At 47.3% G+C, this 18669-nt stretch overlaps 1 protein-coding gene and 1 non-coding gene across 2 annotated transcripts in view; both read right to left on the minus strand.

Annotated features, from left to right (window-relative positions):
* Positions 1 to 18669, minus strand: part of LOC119971717 (acyl-CoA (8-3)-desaturase-like) — a 65279-nt gene that overhangs the window by 46134 nt on the left and 476 nt on the right. The gene's annotated exons all lie outside the window — the stretch shown is intronic.
* Positions 3754 to 3825, minus strand: trnaw-cca. Its single transcript has one exon. It is a non-coding gene; the product is annotated as a tRNA-Trp (tRNA).

An 18669-nucleotide genomic window follows, 5' to 3' on the forward strand; every position in this document is an offset into this window, starting at 1 on the left:
AAGTTACATACGCACCACTCAAGTGCCAGGCAATGACCATCTCCTACAAGAGAGGATCTAACCATCACCCCTTGACATTAAACGGCATTACCATCGCTGAATCCCCCACAATCAACATCCAGGGGGTTACCGTTGATCAGAAACTGAACTGGACTAACCACATTAATACTGTGGCTACCAGGGCAGGTCAAAGGCTAAGAATCTTACGGCGAGTAACTCCCCTGCTGACCCCCCAAAGCCTGTTCACCATCTACAAGGCACAAGTCAGGAGTGCAATGGAATACTCTCCATTTGCCTGGATGAGTGCAGTTCCAACAATACTCAAGAAGCCTGACACCATCCAGGACAAAACAGCCCGCTTGATTTGTCCTCATTCAAACATTCAAACCCTCCACTACTGACAACAGTGGCAGCCGTGCACATCATCTACAAGATGCACTGCAGCAACTCACCAAGGTTCCTTCGACAGCATCTTCCAAACCCACGACCACTAGCATCGAGAAGGACAAGAGCAGCAGATACATGGGAACCCCACCACCTGGAGGTTCCCCTCTCAGTCGCTCACCACCCTGACTTGGAAATACATTGCTGTTCCTTCTCTGTCGCTGGGGCAAAATCCTGGAACTCCCTCCCTAACAGCATAGTGGGTGTACCTACACCTGAAGGATTCAGTGGTTCAAGAAAGTACTCACCACCGCCTTCTGAAGGGCAACTAGGGATAGGAAATAAATGCTGGCCTGACCAGTGACACCCACATCCCGGAAATGATTTTTTAAAAAATCTCAGAGTTCTGCAATCTCTATCCATTTAAATGATATTTTGCTTTTCTATTCCTCCTGACGATGTGCACTATTTCACATTTTCCCCCAGAGTCTTGGAACTTCCTCCCAATTCAAACTGGAAAATAATTGTTGGGAACCAAATGAAAAGTGAGGTCCATCTAGAGCTAAATGCCTGCCATTTCTGCGATAAATAGTTCACTTTCTCCTTTTGTGTGACTTGTAAATTGATATGGTTGTCTTAGATCAGGGGTGGGCAAACTTTTCTGTGCAAGGGCCACATTCAGAAATTCACAATTCACAAAGGGCCGCATAGTATATTAAGTAAAATAATTACTTCACCCGGTTATGATTCTGGGCACCTCATATAGAACATAGAACAGTACAGCACAAAACAGGCCCTTCGGCCCTCGACGTTGTGCCGAGCAATGATCACCCTACTCAAGTCAACATATCCACCCTATACCAGTAAGTAACCCAACAGCCCCCCCCCCCATTAACCTTAAAAAACATTTTTTTTTTTTTTTTTTAAATCTTTTTTTTTAATGACTTGGTGGGCCGCAGAAATACCTTTGGCGGGCCGCATGCGGCCCGCGGGCCGTAGTTTGCCCACCCCTGTCTTAGATACTATGCACAGTTTGGGTCAAGGAAGGGTAGACTTTCTTTGAATGCTTCATTAAATTGATTCTGGGGTGAGAGGATTGCTCTATGATGAGAGATCAAGTAGGCTGGGAGTTTACTTGAAGTTTAGATGAACAAGAGTTGATCTAATTGCTAATTAATTTACACGGTTCTGAGGGGAACTTGACAAGGCAGACACGGAGAGGCTGGTTTCTGCTGGCTAAAGAGGTTAGAACTAAGGGTTATAGTCTCAGATTTAAGGATCTGTCATTTAAGACTCAGATGAGAGAAGCTGTGAATGTTTGGACCTACCCCAAGAGACATGGAGGCGCAGTCCTTGAGTATTTTCAAACCTGGGATATATTAACATAGATTAACATAGAACATACAGTACAGAAGGAGGCCAGTCGGCCCATCGAGTTTGCACCGACCCACTTAAGCCCTCACTTCTACCCTATCCCTGTAACCCAATAACCCCACCTAACCTTTTTGGTCACTAAGGGCAATTTATCATGGCCAATCCACCTAACCTGCATGTCTTTGGACTGTGGAAGGAAACCGGCGCACCTAGAGGAAACCCTAGCAGACACGGGAAGAACATGCAGACTCCGCACCGACAGTGACCCAGCAGGGAATCGAACCTGGGACTCTGGTGCTGTGAAGTCACAGTGCTAATCATGTGTGCTGCCATATACATGGATATGGACAATAGAGTTGAACTCCAGAGGTGAGATGAGAATGACTGCTCCTAACATTAAGGCAGCACTAAGAGTATGGCATCAAGGAGGCCTAGCTAAACTGGAGTCAATGGGAATCAGGAAAACCCTACACTGGTCATGCCTGGCACAAAGGAAGACGGCTGTGGCTGGGTTAATCATTATAGTCCCAGAACATCACTGCACGAGTTCCTCAGGGTAATGTCTTAGGCCCAACCATCTTCAGCTATATTATCAATTACCTTCCCTCCATCACAAGGACAGCTATATTATCAATTACTTTCCCTCCATCACAAGGACAGAAGTGTAGATGTTCATGGATGATTGTATAATGTTCAGCACCATTTGTGACTCCTCAGATTCTAAAGCAGTTTGTACTCGTATGCAGCAAAGCCCAGACAACATTCAGGCCTGATAAGTGGCAAGTCAATAGGACTTTAAACTAGAGATTGGGGGGGGAAGGGAAAGTCAGGTAAACCAAGAGGTGAAGGAATCAGTGGGAAGCGTAGCTGCTTAGGATTACAAAAAATCACGAAAAGACAGAGCTCAGGAGAGGTTACGATAGTCCCCATCTCACAAAATATGACACAGTGTATGGAAAGGCTGAGTAAACCAAGGTCCACCACACTAAGAAAACAAAAAGGGACAGTCAATAGGGAATTAAAGGTGCTATATTTAAATGCCAGCAGTGTACGGAACAAGGTAGATGAGCTTGTGGCCCAGATTGTGACTGGCAGGTATGATGTGGTAGGCATCACAGAGACGTGGTTGCAGGGGGTTCAGGACTGGCAGTTAAACATCCAGGGATTTACAACCTATCGAAAAGACAGAGAGGTGGGTAGAGGGGGCGGGGTTGCCTTGTTAATTAGAAATGAAATTAAATCAATAGCACTAAACGACATAGGGTCAGACGATGTGGAGTCTGTGTGGGTAGAGTTGAGGAACCACAAAGGCAAAAAAACCATAATGGGAGTTATGTACAGGCCTCCTGACAGTGGTCAGGACCAGGGGCACAAAATGCACCACGAAATAGAAAGGGCATGTCAGAAAGGCAAGGTCACAGTGATCATGGGGGACTTCAATATGCAGGTGGACTGGGTAAATAATGTTGCCAGTGGACCCAAAGAAAGGGAATTCATTGAATGTTTACAGGATGGCTTTTTGGAACAGCTTGTGATGGAGCCCACGAGGGAACAGGCTATTCTGGACTTAGTGTTATAGAACATAGAACATAGAACAGTACAGCACAGAACAGGCCCTTCGGCCCTCGATGTTGTGCCGAGCAATGATCACCCTACTTAAACCCACGTAACCCGTATACCCGTAACCCAACAATCCCCCCATTAACCTTACACTACGGGCAATTTAGCATGGCCAATCCACCTAACCCGCACATCTTTGGACTGTGGGAGGAAACCGGAGCACCCGGAGGAAACCCACGCACACACGGGGAGGACGTGCAGACTCCACACAAACAGTGACCCAGCCGGGAATCGAACCTGGGACCCTGGAGCTGTGAAGCATTGATGCTAACCACCATGCTACCGTGAGGCCCCTAGAAAAAAAAATTTCATTGTGGTTTTGAACGGAGTCATTTCCAGAACATCACCAGAGAGAGAGAAATTCCTGGAACACCGTGAGCCTGACGTGATTTGAACACGCAACCTTCTGATCTGGAGTCAGACTCGCTACCGTTACGCCACAAGCCCAACTTGTATGTAATGAGCCAGAATTGATAAAAGGGAACACTTAGGAAGCAGTGATCATAATATGGTAGAATTCAGTCTGCAATTTGAAAGAAGGTAGAATCAGATGTAAAGGTTTTACAGTTAAATAAAGGTAATTACAGGCGCATGAGGGAGGAACTGACGAAAATCGACTGGAAGCAGAGCCTAGTGGGAAAGACAGTAGAACAGCAATGGCAGGAGTTTCTGGGAGTAATTGAGGACACAGTGCAGAGGTTCATCCCAAAGGAAAGAAAGGTTATCAGAGGGAGGATTAGGCAGCCATGGCTGACAAAGGAAGTCAGGGAATGCATCAAGGCAAAAGAGAGAGCCTATAATGTGGCAAAGAGTAATGGGAAGTCAGAAGATTGGGAAGGCTACAAAAACAAACAGAGGATAACAAAGAGAGAAATAAGGAAGGAGAGGATCAAATATGAAGGTAGGCTAGCCAGTAACATTAGGAATGATAGTAAAAGTTTCTTTAAATACATTAAAAACAAACGGGAGGCAAAAGTAGACATTGGGCCGCTCCAAAATGACGCTGGTAATCTAGTGATGGGAGACAAGGAAATAGCTGAGGAACTTAATAAGTACTTTGCGTCAGTCTTCACAGTAGAAGACATGAGTAATATCCCAACAATTCAGGAAAGTCAGGGGGCAGAGTTGAATATGGTTGCCATCACAAAGGAGAAAGTGCTAGAGAAACTAAAAGGTCTGAAAATTGATAAATCTCCGGGCCCAGATGGGCTACATCCTAGAGTTCTAAAGGAGATAGCTGAAGAAATAGTGGCGGCGTTAGTTATGATCTTTCAAAAGTCACTGGAATCAGGGAAAGTCCCAGAGGATTGGAAAATCGCTGTTGTAACCCCCCTGTTCAAGAAGGGAACAAGAAAAAAGATGGAAAATTATAGGCCAATTAGCCTAACCTCGGTTGTTGGCAAAATTCTAGAATCCATCGTTAAGGATGAGATTTCTAAATTCTTGGAAGTGCAGGGTCGGATTTGGACAAGTCAGCATGGATTTAGTAAGGGGAGGTCGTGCCTGACAAACCTGTTAGAGTTCTTTGAAGAGATAACAAATAGGTTAGACCAAGGAGAGCCAATGGATGTTATCTATCTTGACTTCCAAAAGGCCTAAGACAAGGTGACTCACGGGAGACTGCTGAGTAAAATAAGGGCCCATGGTATTCGAGGCAAGGTACTAACATGGATTGATGATTGGCTGTCAGACAGAAGGCAGAGAGTTGGGATAAAAGGTTCTTTTTCGGAATAGCAACCGATGACAAGTGGTGTCCCGCAGGGTTCAGTGTTGGGGCCACAGCTGTTCTCTTTATATATTAACGATCTAGATGACTGGACTGGGGGCATTCTGGCCAAGTTTGCCGATGATACAAAGATAGGTGGAGGGGCAGGTAGTATTGAGGAGGTGGGGAGGCTGCAGAAAGATTTAGACAGTTTAGGAGAATGGTCCAAGAAGTGGCTGATGAAATTCAACGTGGGCAAGTGCGAGGTCTTGCACTTTGGAAAAAAGAATAGAGGCATGGACTATTTTCTAAACGGTGACAAAATTCATAATGCTAAAGTGCAAAGGGACTTGGGAGTCCTAGTCCAGGATTCTCTAAAGGTAAACTTGCAGGTTGAGTCCGTAATTAAGAAAGCAAATGTAATGTTGTCATTTATCTCAAGAGGCTTGGAATATAAAAGCAGGGATGTACTTCTGAGGCTTTATAAAGCACTAGTTAGGCCCCATTTAGAATACTGTGAGCAATTTTGGGCCCCATACCTCAGGAAGGACATACTGGCACTGGAGCGGGTCCAGCGGAGATTCACACGGATGATCCCAGGAATGGTAGGCCTAACATACGATGAACGTCTGAGGATCGTGGGATTATATTCATTGGAGTTTAGGAGGTTGAGGGGAGATCTAATAGAAACGTACAAGATAATGAATGGCTTGGATAGGATGGACGTAGGGAAGTTGTTTCCATTAGCAGGGGAGACTAGGACGCGGGGGCACAGCCTTAGAATAAAAGGGAGTCACTTTAGAACAGAGATGAGGAGAAATTTCTTCAGCCAGAGAGTGGTAGGTCTGTGGAATTCATTGCCACAGAGGGCGGTGGAGGCCGGGACATTGAGTGTCTTTAAGACAGAAATTGATAAATTCTTGATTTCTCGAGGAATTAAGGGCTATGGGGAGAGAGCGGGTAAATGGAGTTGAAATCAACCATGATTGAATGGTGGAGTGGACTCGATGGGCCGAATGGCCTTACTTCCACTCCTATGTCTTATGGTCTTATGGTAATATTTGTGCCGCACAAGTGCCAGGCAATGACCATCTCCAACAAACGTGAATCCAACCAAGCTCCTTTGGACTCAATGGAATTACCATTGATGCACCCCCTTCTACCAACATCCTAGGGTTTACCATTGATCAGAAACTCAACTGGACAAGCCATATAAACATTGTGGTTCCAAGAGCAGGTCAGAAGCTGGGAACTCTGCAGAAAGTAACTCATCTCCTGACTTCCCAAAGACTGTTCACTATCTAAAAGGCACAAGTTAGGAGCGTAATGGAATAATACTCTCTACTTGCCTGGATGAGTACACTCAAGAAGCTCAACACCATCCTACACAAAGCATCCTGTTTGATTGGTACCCCAGTCACCATCTTAACCATTCACTCCCTCCATCACTGGTGCACAGTGGCAGCAGTGTATACCATTTACAAGACGCACTGCAGCGAGTCACCAAGGCTCCTTCAACAGCACCTTTCAAATGCATGACCTCTACCACCTGGAAGACAAGGGCAGCAGATGCCTGGGACCCCACCACCTGAGAGTTCTCCTCCAAGCCACACAAAATTCTTACTTGGAAATATATTACCGTCCCTTTGCTGTCACTGGTTCAAAATCCTGGAACTCCATTCCCAACAACACTGCGGGTGCACCTACACCACATTCACCACAACAGCACAAGAAGGCTGCTCATCCGCTCAAGGACAATTCGAGATGGTCAATAAATCCTACAACAGCACAAAAAGGCAGCTCATCTGCTCAAGGACAATTCGAGATGGGCAATAAATCCTACAACAGCACAAAAAGGCAGCTCATCTGCTCAAGGACAATTCGAGATGGGCAATAAATCCTACAACAGCACAAGAAGGCAGCTCATCTGCTCAAGGACAATTCGAGATGGTCAATAAATCCTGGCTTTGCCAACAGGTCCACATTTCATGAATGAATTGAAAAAGAATTCAGTGAACATAGTGGGATCAGGATATTAATGTAAAAAGGGATCAACGAGGCAGCACATAGAATGAAAAAGAGGCTGGCAGCTTCAGAAATAACAGAAATCCATCAACAAACCACAGAGTAATTAAACACACACACACACATTGACAAGTGTATTAGTACAGTGAGAGAGGGGAAGGGAGAATTTGGTGACAGAGAATCCATAAGTAGTCTGTCATAGGAGTTAGATTGGAGATAAAATACAACTTGTATCACAATCAACAAGACAAAACAGACAAGGACAATATTACCCACATCAATTATAGTGTTAACAGTTAAAGCATTTAATTATTGTGTGGCTAAAGCAGACCCAGCACAGACTCCATATCAGCAGGAGCAGGGTGAGAATTTTCAATAAGGTATAATTATATACGAGTACATGTTTCCTGAGATGAGTCACACTCAAGAGACAGGAATACAACCTGTCACGCCGATTCTCACACTGTCTTCAACAAATGCTCCTTGGTTGGTGTGCAGGCTCTGTGAATCTGTCATTAAAATGGTTCCACAATACCTCTACTTCAGTATATATCTTGTGTCTCAACAATGTGAGGATACCATTTGGAGACATTCATTAAACAATCCCTGAGCAATTGGCAAGTTGCTTCAACACAAGAGCATTGTAGATAACGCTCGGTGAACAGGAACCAAACTACTGCATGCATTAAATTTGAGGGAAGTATGAAAGGCCCCAAAATAAATTCAAAATTGGAACATTACTGCACGGACATGTGTCAGATCTTAGTCAAATGTCAGTGATAACCTTGGGCATCACTGTACACAGAGGACCTCAGGCAAGTATATGCAAATAATTGAAAGGGTTTATCCAGTTCAATTAACAGGAGTTTTGTACAATTGCACAGTGAGTAACCATATCCTGCTGAACAAACAAGAACTGTACAAATACACAATGAGCAATTATCACCATGCTGAATTGACAGAAACTCTGTACAGATCATCAAAGGGCGGGGGGAAAAACTCCATATAGTTACACAGGGGGAGAACGTATTTTGGGTGCCACTGGCCTAATGTTTAGGCACAAATTGCATTTGAAATTGCAATGTTTAAAGTTACAAGTCATGATTCTGCTGAAAGACATTTGCAAAATCACAAAAGGGAAATTCTTCCATGAACCAAAATGCAATAACTCTGCCAAGGCCAGGAATCATACAAAAACTCTTTTTATTTAAACAAAACTGCTGCCGCGGTGTACAGTGATTGTGTTGCAGCCCGGGGACCATCGGGAACGCCAGTCCAGGTCTGGGCTGCGGAATTTAAACTCCTGCCAAATAGTTCCTACTGGGTGAGCCTCAGCCCACACAATAGGGGAACTCTTATTCCACGAACCCCACAGGGAGCTCAATCGATGATCCCCGGTGTCTTTCATGGTCATCATAACACAGGCAATTGGACAGAATAATGAAATGCAATTGTTTTACACTTTGCATTAAAAATACTCATTGGCATATCTGAGTGGGAGCCTGGTATAATTGTATTATTGCAGCTGGAAGCTGGCTTGCCATATAAAAAGCCTCGAAATAAAAAAGTGTCTTGTTCTTCACCTATGAGTAATCTGATTTTAAATCACTGAAAATTATTTAAAAACACTATGCTACTTACTGATTTCACTGGGGAACCTCAAGTCAGTTTTTAATAAAAGAAGTATTATTGAGGGTGGGCCTGGCTTTAGATAACATTTTTAAACCAGTGTAAAGATTATTGAAATGTAATTTACACCTGAGCTTCCATGACGTTTTGCACAGTTTGAGCAATCTCTCGCAGATTATGATGATAAAACTATCATAAACTCCAGGCCACAGTAATAACCATACTAACTCTGTCCACTAACTCTGAAGCTGCAACACAGGACTATTTGTGTGCCAAACAGCTTAAGCAGCAAGTAATGGAGCTAAGCAATTCCACAACCAACGGATCAGGCCCAAACTCTGCAGTCCTGCCACATCCAACAGTGAATGGCGGTGGACGATTGAACAACTCACTGGAGGAGGAGGCTCCACTAAAATCCCCATCCTCAATGACAGAGGAACCCAGCACAAAAGTGCAAAAGGCAAGACTGAAATATTTGCAGCCAGAAGTGCTGAATGAATGATTAATCTCAGCCTCCTCCAGAGGTTCCCAGCATCACAGATGTCAGCCTTCAGCTAAACCGATTCATTTCATGTGATAGCAAGAAACGGCTGAAGGTCCTGGATACTGCAATGGCTATGGGTCCTGATAATATTCCGACAATAATACTGAAGAACTTGCCATGCCCCCAGCCAAGCTACAACACTAACATCGACCCCGCAATGTCCTGTATACAAGAAACAGGACAAATCCAATTCTGCCAATTATCAGCCCAATCTTCGCTCAACCAGCAAAGTGATAGATAGAAGAGGTCATCAATAGCACTAACAAGTGGCACTTACTCAGCAGTAGCCTGCTCAAGGATGCTCAATTCGGGTTCTGTCAGGGTCACTCAGCTGCTAACCTCATTACAGTCTTCATTCAAACACGGACAAAAGAGCTGAATGCCAGAGGTGCGGTGAGAGTGACTGCCTTTGGCATCAAGGCAACTTTTGTTTTTCTTTTTTATAAATTTGGAGTACCCAATTCATTTTTTCCAATTAAGGAGCAATTTTAAGAGTGTTCAGTCCACCTACCTTGCACATCTTTTTGTGATGTGGGGGCGAAACCCACGCAAACACGGGGAAAATGTGCAAACACCACATGGACAGTGACCCAGAGCCGGGGTCGAACCTGGGACCTCAGCGCTGTGAGACTGCAGTGCTAACCACTGTGTCACCGTGCTGCCCATCAAGGCATCATTCGACTGAGTGTGACTTCAAGGAGCCCTAACAAAACTGGAGACAATGGGAATCGGGGGGGGGGGGGGGGGGGGGGGGGAACCCTCTGCTGATTGGAGTCATACCTAGTACAAAGGAAGATGGTTTTGGCGGTTGGACGTCAATCATCTCAGCTCCAGGACATCACTGCGGAGATTCTTCTGGCCAGTCATCTTCAGCCGCTTGATCAATGACCTTCCATTCCATAAGTTCAGAAGTGGGTATTATAATATATTTGGGGCTGTTGTTATATTGTTGCATGGTCACTTTAAGAGTCTAGTGACACGTCTAGTTTGTGTTGTCGTCGGCTGCTTCACGGGCTTTGCCTCAGTCTAGATCAGACCTTTGTAGAGATTTTTAAAATAAATTTAGAATACCCAATTAATTTTTGCCAATTAAGGGGCAATTTAGTGTGGTCAATCCACCTACCCTGCACATCTTTGGGTTGTGGGGGTGAAACCCACGCAAACATGGGGAGAACGTGCGATCTCCACACGGACAGTGACCCAGAACCAGGATCGAACCTAGGACCTCGGCGCCATGAGGCAGCAATGCTAACCACTGTGCCACCCTGACCGTTGTAGAGTTAACAGCATTGTTATTGCATTCAACCCCATGTGACCCTGGCACAGGCATCGATTTTGATGATCTCGAAAAAGGGGAAGAATCCATTGGAGTGCCGGTCCTATAGGCCCATCTCGCTGGTGAATACGGATGTTTGTGATAGGGAGGCAGCTTTCTAGCAACATTAGGAGGTTGCCAAATGTAATTATGACCCTGTTGGGAGGCGTGTGCATGTGATTGTGCCAATGGACGCAGAGAAGGCCTTTGATTGGTTAGAGTGGAGGTATTTGTTTGAAATCCTGGGGAGGTTTGGGTTTGGGCCGACGTTTGTGGGGTGGGTTTGGTTGCTGTATGCGTCCGCCATGGAAAATGTGTGAACGAATGAGACAAGCTCAGGGTATTTTGGGCTTCACAGGGGAATGAGACAGGGGTGACCCCTGTCCCCGCTGCTATTCACAATGGTGATTGAACCCTTGGTGATGGCACTTCGGGCCTCAGCTGAGTGGCGGGGGATTGAGGGGGGTGCAGGATCACCGGGTTCGTTGAATGCCGATGACCTGTTGCTGTTCGTGATGGACCCGTTAGAAAGCATGGGCAGAATCATGGGCTTACTGGAGAGGTTTGGGGTCTTCAGGCTATAAATTGAATGTTGGGAAAAACGAGGTATTCCCGGTGAATGCTTTGCGGCGGGGTGCAAACCTGGGGGCAATGCCATTTAAGGTGGCAAGGGAGAGGTTCGGGTATCTGGAGATCCAGGTAATGCACGAGTGGACCACAATGCATAGGTGGACCTTGACATGGTTGGTGTAGCAGGTTAAGGGGGACCTTAAACAGTGGAACACTCTGCGCCTGACATTGGCGGGGAGGGTACAGATGGTAAGGATGAACGTACCACCAAGATTCCTGTTTGTGTTTCATTCTCTCACGATTTTCCTTCCCACGGCCTTTTTTCAGAAGGTAGATGTTATGTTGTGTTCTGGCCGTAGTACAGATGCACACAGAACATCTAATTCTTTGACCAGTAAGGTGATTTCTTAACAATATTAACATGTGGAAAGATAACCAACGAATTGTGATACAGAAGTAACAAATCAATTAATTCAGTGAATTCTCCTGGAGCTACTTATACTACAACCACCCTCATATACATCTTACTACCAACTGGCGGGTATCTCTAGTCACCTGATATATCTAGATCGCCACCAACTGGTTGGAGGTCTTATTGCTAACTATATACAGAACTGTGCACACGCATATCACCACAGTAGATGCGTTTATCTCAGAATTTGTGTGGGCAGGGAGAGTGCCGAGGGTTAATAGGACTCTGTTGCAAAGGCCGAGGTGGGAAGGTGGGGGCAGTTGGGTCAGGTTAGAGGAGGAGTCTTGCGAGGGGATGAGCCCGAGGTCCCTTGTGACGGCCCCGTTCAGAGGAAGTACACAAGCAGTCCGGTGGTGGAGTCATCCATAAAAATTTGGAACCAGCTGAGGAGGCACTTTATACTGGGGCACATGCCAGTGATGACTCGGATTCCTATGTGTGGGAATCATGGGTTGTGCTCCATTTTCACATTTTCCTCCAAAATTTACACCCCACCCACAGTAAACGGTAACAAATACAAAATCAATCCCCTTAACAATAACAACGATCCCATCCTCCCACCACCACAAACAACGGCCCACCTGTCAATATATGCATCCAATAAAACAAACCCCCCCACGGTGGAAACAAAAAACAAAGGAGAAAAAGAAAAAAGGAGTCCAGTACCGCCCATGGTCACCATAGAGTCCACTTTCCTCCCCCCCCCCCCCCCCCCCCCCCCCCCCCCCCCCCCCCCCCCCCCCCCCCCCCACTCCTTCCCAACTCCTCCCGTCCACTGCCTCTTGTAAAACTCCTTCCCCCAACCTCGGTTCCTTCCCCTCCAACTTTCCACCCCGGCTAGACCACTCGGACCCAGTTCTGCCAGGCTCCGATGTCCACAGCCCCTCCCCCCCACCTCACTCCCGTCCACTGGCCGGCTTAGACTGGCCAGCGTGGAGGCCCCCGCCCGGGTCCCTTTCCCCCTTGCCCGACCCTAGGAAAGCCCAAAAATCCCACTTTTAGCGCACAAACCCCGCATATCCACCTACACCCCAAAGAGTCCTCACTTCGAGTGAAAGTCCCATCACTTCCCTTGCCGAAATATATACAACACCGGCTCCTTTAGCCCATACACCCGCACGCAGTGAAACAAACAAACAAAAAAAAGAAAATACAGTCATAAGATTACATCGGCACATGGCCATTTCTCAATTTCTCAGTTCTGCCACAGTCCTTCTGCCTTCGCAAACTCCTCCACTGCCTCCGCCGTTCCAAATAAAAGTCCTTGAGCTTGTAAGTCACCCTCAGCTTCGCTGGATATACAATGCCGCACTGCACCTTGCTAATGTACAGTGCCCTCTTCACCCAGTTGAAAGCAGCCCGCCTCTTCGCCAGCTCCACCGTAAAGTCCTGGTAAACGCGTATACCAGTTCCAGCCCACTGCACCACCTGCTTCTGCTTGACCTAGCACAGGACCTTCTCCTTCACACTGTACCTACAGAAGTACAGATCACTACCCTTGGCGGCTCACTCGCCTTTGGTACAGGCCTCCACGACCGATGAGCCCGATCCAGTTCGTACCGGGAGGGATCCTCCCCCTCCCCCAATAGTTTCGCCAGCATCGCAGCAAAATACTGTCGGTCTCGGCCCTTCAACTCCTTCGGGCAGCCCCACAATCCTCAAATTCTGTCGCCTGGACCTGTTTTCCAGGTCTTCCATTTTTCCTCGCAGATCCTTATTAATCTCCATAACCTTCCACATCTCCTTCCACATTGACGTAAGTTGATCACCATGCTGCAATAATGTCTCCTCCACTTCCTTCAGCGCCTCCCCTTGCTCCCGCACCTCCGCCGTCGTCACCGGGGAAATCGCCTCCTCCACCACCACCACACTCAAAACCTCCTTCATCTCCTTCCTCATTGTCTCCATGTATTTTGTAAACTGCCTTTCGAATTCCACAGCCATTACCTTAGTTATTTCTTCAGCCGTAAGCAAAACGGCCTTCCCTGGTGCTCCAGCCTCCATCTTCCTTGGTGACCCCACAGTGGCCTATCTACTCCCCGACGAACTTTCAGCTGTTTTCACAGCCGTTTTCTTACTGGACCTCGACATATCCCTTCCCTGTGCTTTCTCCTGGCCTTCACCACCTTCGCTGCCCCTAGGACCGGGCAATCCCCGACAATGCCGTTCCTGAACGGGAGCCCTCCAACGCGTGGCTGCCTCCCGCCGTCACCAGAAGTCAGCCTTCACCGCTTCTTCAATGGCCTTATTGAGATCTTTTCACAGTTGTTCCCTCTGCTGCTAGAATTCAGCTTTCACAAAGGCCCTCAAGTCAGCTTGAGGCCTTTAAGCTCGCCCTTCCCCCACCTGCATGCTGGAAGAGGCTTTTGTCTCTGCTGTAGCTTCAGCCAATTCTTTCACTGTTTCTGCGGGTCTGGTAACCAAGAAACATACCATTCCTGGGGGAAAGTACTCCTCCAATATTCACATACACCTTTTCATCAAAATTCCACTCTGTATTGCTTAAAAAAGAGCTGTTTTCTGGAACCTTGGGCAGGAGCTGCCTTGTGTGTGACCACTTACTCCATGGTGTACACCGGAAGCCGTTATTTTTCATTGTCATATGAAATACCTTTCACCACTGACATAATCAGCAGAAGACATACCTGGACTCGGCTACCAATCATCACCGCGTTAGGCAGTGCCTCGTTATGGCAGATTGAATGGGGATGAGCTACTCCCTTTGTAAGAAACTCCTTCCTCATTACCAAGGCTGATAGAAATAGGCTAGCCTCATGCGGCCATTTCATCTCTGGGGCATGCTTTAGATGAGAAGTGGTCTGATGTGTGGTAAATGGTCATTCTTGGGGACACTGGAATGTCCTGTGTATCCATGATGCAGCTGAGGATGCCATACATCCACTGAATGGCTCCTTAGTTCCCATAGATCTGCCAGAGGGAATGACCAGACTCCCCAATGATGATCCTGAGGCTGCTGGAGGGCTAACAAGAGCACAATGCCTATTCCTAAACCCCTTAACACTTTCCATGCTTTTGATTTATGGCTTGCATTTTCAATCTCCCCTCCAAACCTTACTGTACCATGTTTGCATTGTCGAATGGCTTTGGTCTTTATTGGTAAGTAATCGCTATGATTGTCAGTTTTTAAAATTACTTCTCTGTAATCTTCCCAGAAAATTGACGTTTAATCCTTCTCTGATTATTGACACTAAGAACACTCTTTTTAATTTTTTTTGTGTTTTTATTCACATCTTATATTCCACAATTCATAAGTTACACATTACAAAATCACGCCAAAATGTAAAGGAAAACAAAGGAGACACAGAAATCAGGGCATATATTTACAGCCAATTCTCTTCCCTCCCGCTGTGGCCATGACCCTTTAGTCGGCACACATCTGTTACAATCCCCAGTATGGCCAGGGCACGCATTTACAAGTGTCTATTTACAGTTCAGTTTGGGCTTCATCTTGCCTTCGGAGCAGTCCCCTACTCTCTCTCGTTTTCTTTGCATGCCTTTGCCCCCTCCCCCCTGTTCACCCCCTTTCGGGGCCCTTGTTTCCGTTGTCGCCGTGTACGATCTGTTGTAGCCAGCCTTCTACCCCACCCCACGACTATCTCCCTGGACCTGTCCGCCCCCCCCGTTTCCCCCCCCCCCCCCCCCCCCCCCATCTAGAGTCCCACCCCCCCACTGCCAGACTCATAATTCCCTGTGCTAGCTCACCCACTGGTGTGGTGCCACCACGCACCCCCCCCCCCAGGGATTGCTCCACACCTTACCCCAAGCACTGCATTTCTTCCCCCCCCCTCCTCACCCCCTTCTGCATCCTACTGCTCTCAACCCCTCTTTTCTGAGACTCGAGCACAAGGCAGATCAATCCTGCACAAATAGCCTCTCTCTCTTTTTAACTGAGGAGACTAGATGTGTGGTTCTCTGCTGATGTTGCTGCCTTCCTTACCAGTGCTTGCACACAAATTCGTCTGCGGTGAAATAGTACTCCCTACCTGGAACATCACCCAGAGCTTGGCAGTGTACAGCATCCTGAATCACATACTGTTCTTGTAAAGGGCTGCCTTGGCTGTGTTAAATTCTGTCTATCAATCATAGAATTTACAGTGCAGAAGGAGGCCATTCGGCCCATCGAGTCTGCACCGGCTCTTGGAAAGAGCACACTACCCAAGGTCAACACCTCCACCCTATCCCCATAACCCAGTAACCCCACCCAACACTAAGGGCAATTTTGGACTCTAAGGGCAATTTATCATGGCCAATCCACCTAACCTGCACATCTTTGGACTGTGGGAGGAAACCGGAGCACCTGGAGGAAACCCACGCACACACGGGGAGGATGTGCAGACTCCGCACAGACAGTGACCCAAGCCGGATTCGAACCTGGGACCCTGGAGCTGTGAAGCCATTGTGCTATCCACAATGCTACCGTGCTGCCCTTTGTCTAGTGCTTGGCCAGGTCTGCCCAATGTCATAGAACCCCTGCAGTGCAGAAGGAGGCCATTTATAGGACATGTATGTCTTGCAAAGTTCAGGATCATTCCGTGTCTTGGTGCCGGTGCAGTTTCGCAATGATGGCTCGCAGCTACTTCCCGGCCATTGGCTTTTTGCCAGAGTGACCTGTGGGCTTTGTATACTTCTGGGAGCTTGGGGAAGCTTTCCCCACCAACAAGTTTGCCCAGCATCTGTGCCACGTACTCCGTAGGGTTCCTGCATCGTCACCAACCTTGCCTTTTCCATCTCCAGTGAGGCGATCCGATTGCTTTGGTCGGTCGCAGCCTTTTCCAGCTGTCTGATCATCGCCTCTATCTCCAGACGGCGCTTTGTCGTTTCCAGCACTCCTTAAAGGGGGACTAGTATCTCCGCTACTGCTACTTTCACCATCGCCATTATTTTGGGTTTAATACCGTTTTTGAGCACTTAGAGGTCCTGTGTTAGGAGGTTTGTCCATTCATTTATCGGGGAGTAGCCAGGGATATGTTCTGGAGACCCATCGCGGTCAAATGTGGCTGGGTCCTTGTCGCCCCGTGTGTACACCATTGCCTCAATCTTCCTCTCCAGACTTTTACTGGCTCTGCTGTCTTTTGGTTCCCTGGGCTGTTGCCTGGCATGCCTGCTTCATTGTGGTGGTGGTGTTGGAGGAAGGGGGGGGGGGGGGAAGAATTTTTTTCCAGGGTTTAGCGGTCAATTTGTGGTCTAAAAGTGTCTAATTTCAAGTTTCCAGGACAGCCCCTTCCGTGTGTCCGCTCAGCCCATCCCCAGAAGTCCTCTTTCAAATTATCAATCACTATCCTGTGTTACTGATCTGTGATCACCTCTTTTCTCTAATAATTGATCTGTAATATGTCATCATTAATCTGTCTCTCCTTAAGATTTATTTATCTCTTATTCTGTTCTGATTAGCCATCAGTAAATGCCAATCATAATTTGGTTCAATCATTTCTGATTTTCCCATTCCCCTACCATTACGGGCCTCACGGTAGCATGGTGGTTAGTATCAATGCTTCACAGCTCCAGGGTCCCAGGTTCGATTCCCGGCTGGGTCACTGTCTGTGTGGAGTCTGCACGTCCTCCCGTGTGTGCGTGGGTTTCCTCCGGGTGCTCCGGTTTCCTCCCACGGTCCAGGGATGTGCGGGTTAGGTGGATTGGCCATGCTAAATTGCCCGTAGTGTAAGGTTAATGGGGGGATTGTTGGGTTACGGGTATATGGGTTACGTGGGTTTAAGTAGGGTGATCATTGCTCGGCACAACATCGAGGGCCGAAGGGCCTGTTCTGTGCTGTACTGTTCTATGTTCTATTGGTCTCTGTGACCATTAGCCTGTGACAACCAATCATGAACCTTGCTCCAATTATTGATCAGTAATATTTATGATACTCATGTTGACTCTGGAAACAGGGGAATGGGGTAGGCACACCTTGTGATTTTCAATGACGTTTCAGCTTTCAGGGCTATCCACTATGCATTACGTGTTATGGTTTAGATCAGAGACTGCCTATAAAGCAGCTTCTCAGCTTTAAGGCCTTCAGAAAAGCCCAAAACTGGAGCAGCATACTTAGATCAGTGTCGCATATTGAAGAGTATTCACAGAGGTTGTTACGACAAATTAGACTAGTTTTCGCTAGAATTTAGAAGGCTAAGGGGTGATCTGATCGAAGTATTCAATATATTAGCAGGGAAAGATAGGGTAAAGATCAAACAGTACTGGTTGGAGATTCTAAAACTAGGGGCATTGTCTAAAAATTAGAGTTCGACCATTCAGGAGAGATGTTAGGAAGAACTTCTTCACTCAAAGGGTGGTAGAGGTTTGGAACTCTCTCCCACAAACAGCAGTTGAAGCTGAAACTTGCTCACTTTAATTCTGAAATAGATGGGCTTTTGTTAAGCAAAAGGCCAAAAGGCAGGTATGTGGGCTGGGATTCTCCAATAACAGGGCTACGTCCCCAAGCCAGCATCAAAACCCGGGAGTTTCACTCTGGACTTTCCTTAAGCTGCGGATACAGGGCTCTGCATTTCTGGTCGGGAGTCCACACATGCGCACGGCCTGCAGCAGCCGCACAGTGTGCGATGATGGACTCAGACCGCAGAGCGGCACCAAAAATGTAGGTCCCCGAGATCGCGCACCCGCGGATCGGTGCTGCCCGATCAACCCCCTGGCCGTCCTGAGGCCCTCCCCGGTGAAGGATCCCCTACCAGGGCTGCCACGGACTGAGCCCACAGCCAACTCCGGTTGTTCCCGACAGGCAAAACGTGGTTAGAACCACACCGTCGGGAATTCGGCCAGTTGTCCCCGGAGAATTGGTGCAGGGGCCTCTGTCAATGGCCCCCTACCCGCTCTGCATAGACCACGCGGTCCCCAGAGAATTGCGGCAACGGCATCACGCCTGATTTCGGCATCGACACCCATTCTCCGCCCCCGTGCCGATCGCGATTTCGGCACGGAGACTCAGAGAATCCCGCCCATGGACCTAGATCACAGATCAGCCATGATCTCATTGAATGGTGGGTTAGGCTCGAGGGGCT

Source organism: Scyliorhinus canicula, chromosome 9 (genome assembly GCF_902713615.1).
Source record: "Scyliorhinus canicula chromosome 9, sScyCan1.1, whole genome shotgun sequence".
In the NCBI taxonomy this organism is placed as follows: domain Eukaryota; kingdom Metazoa; phylum Chordata; class Chondrichthyes; order Carcharhiniformes; family Scyliorhinidae; genus Scyliorhinus; species Scyliorhinus canicula.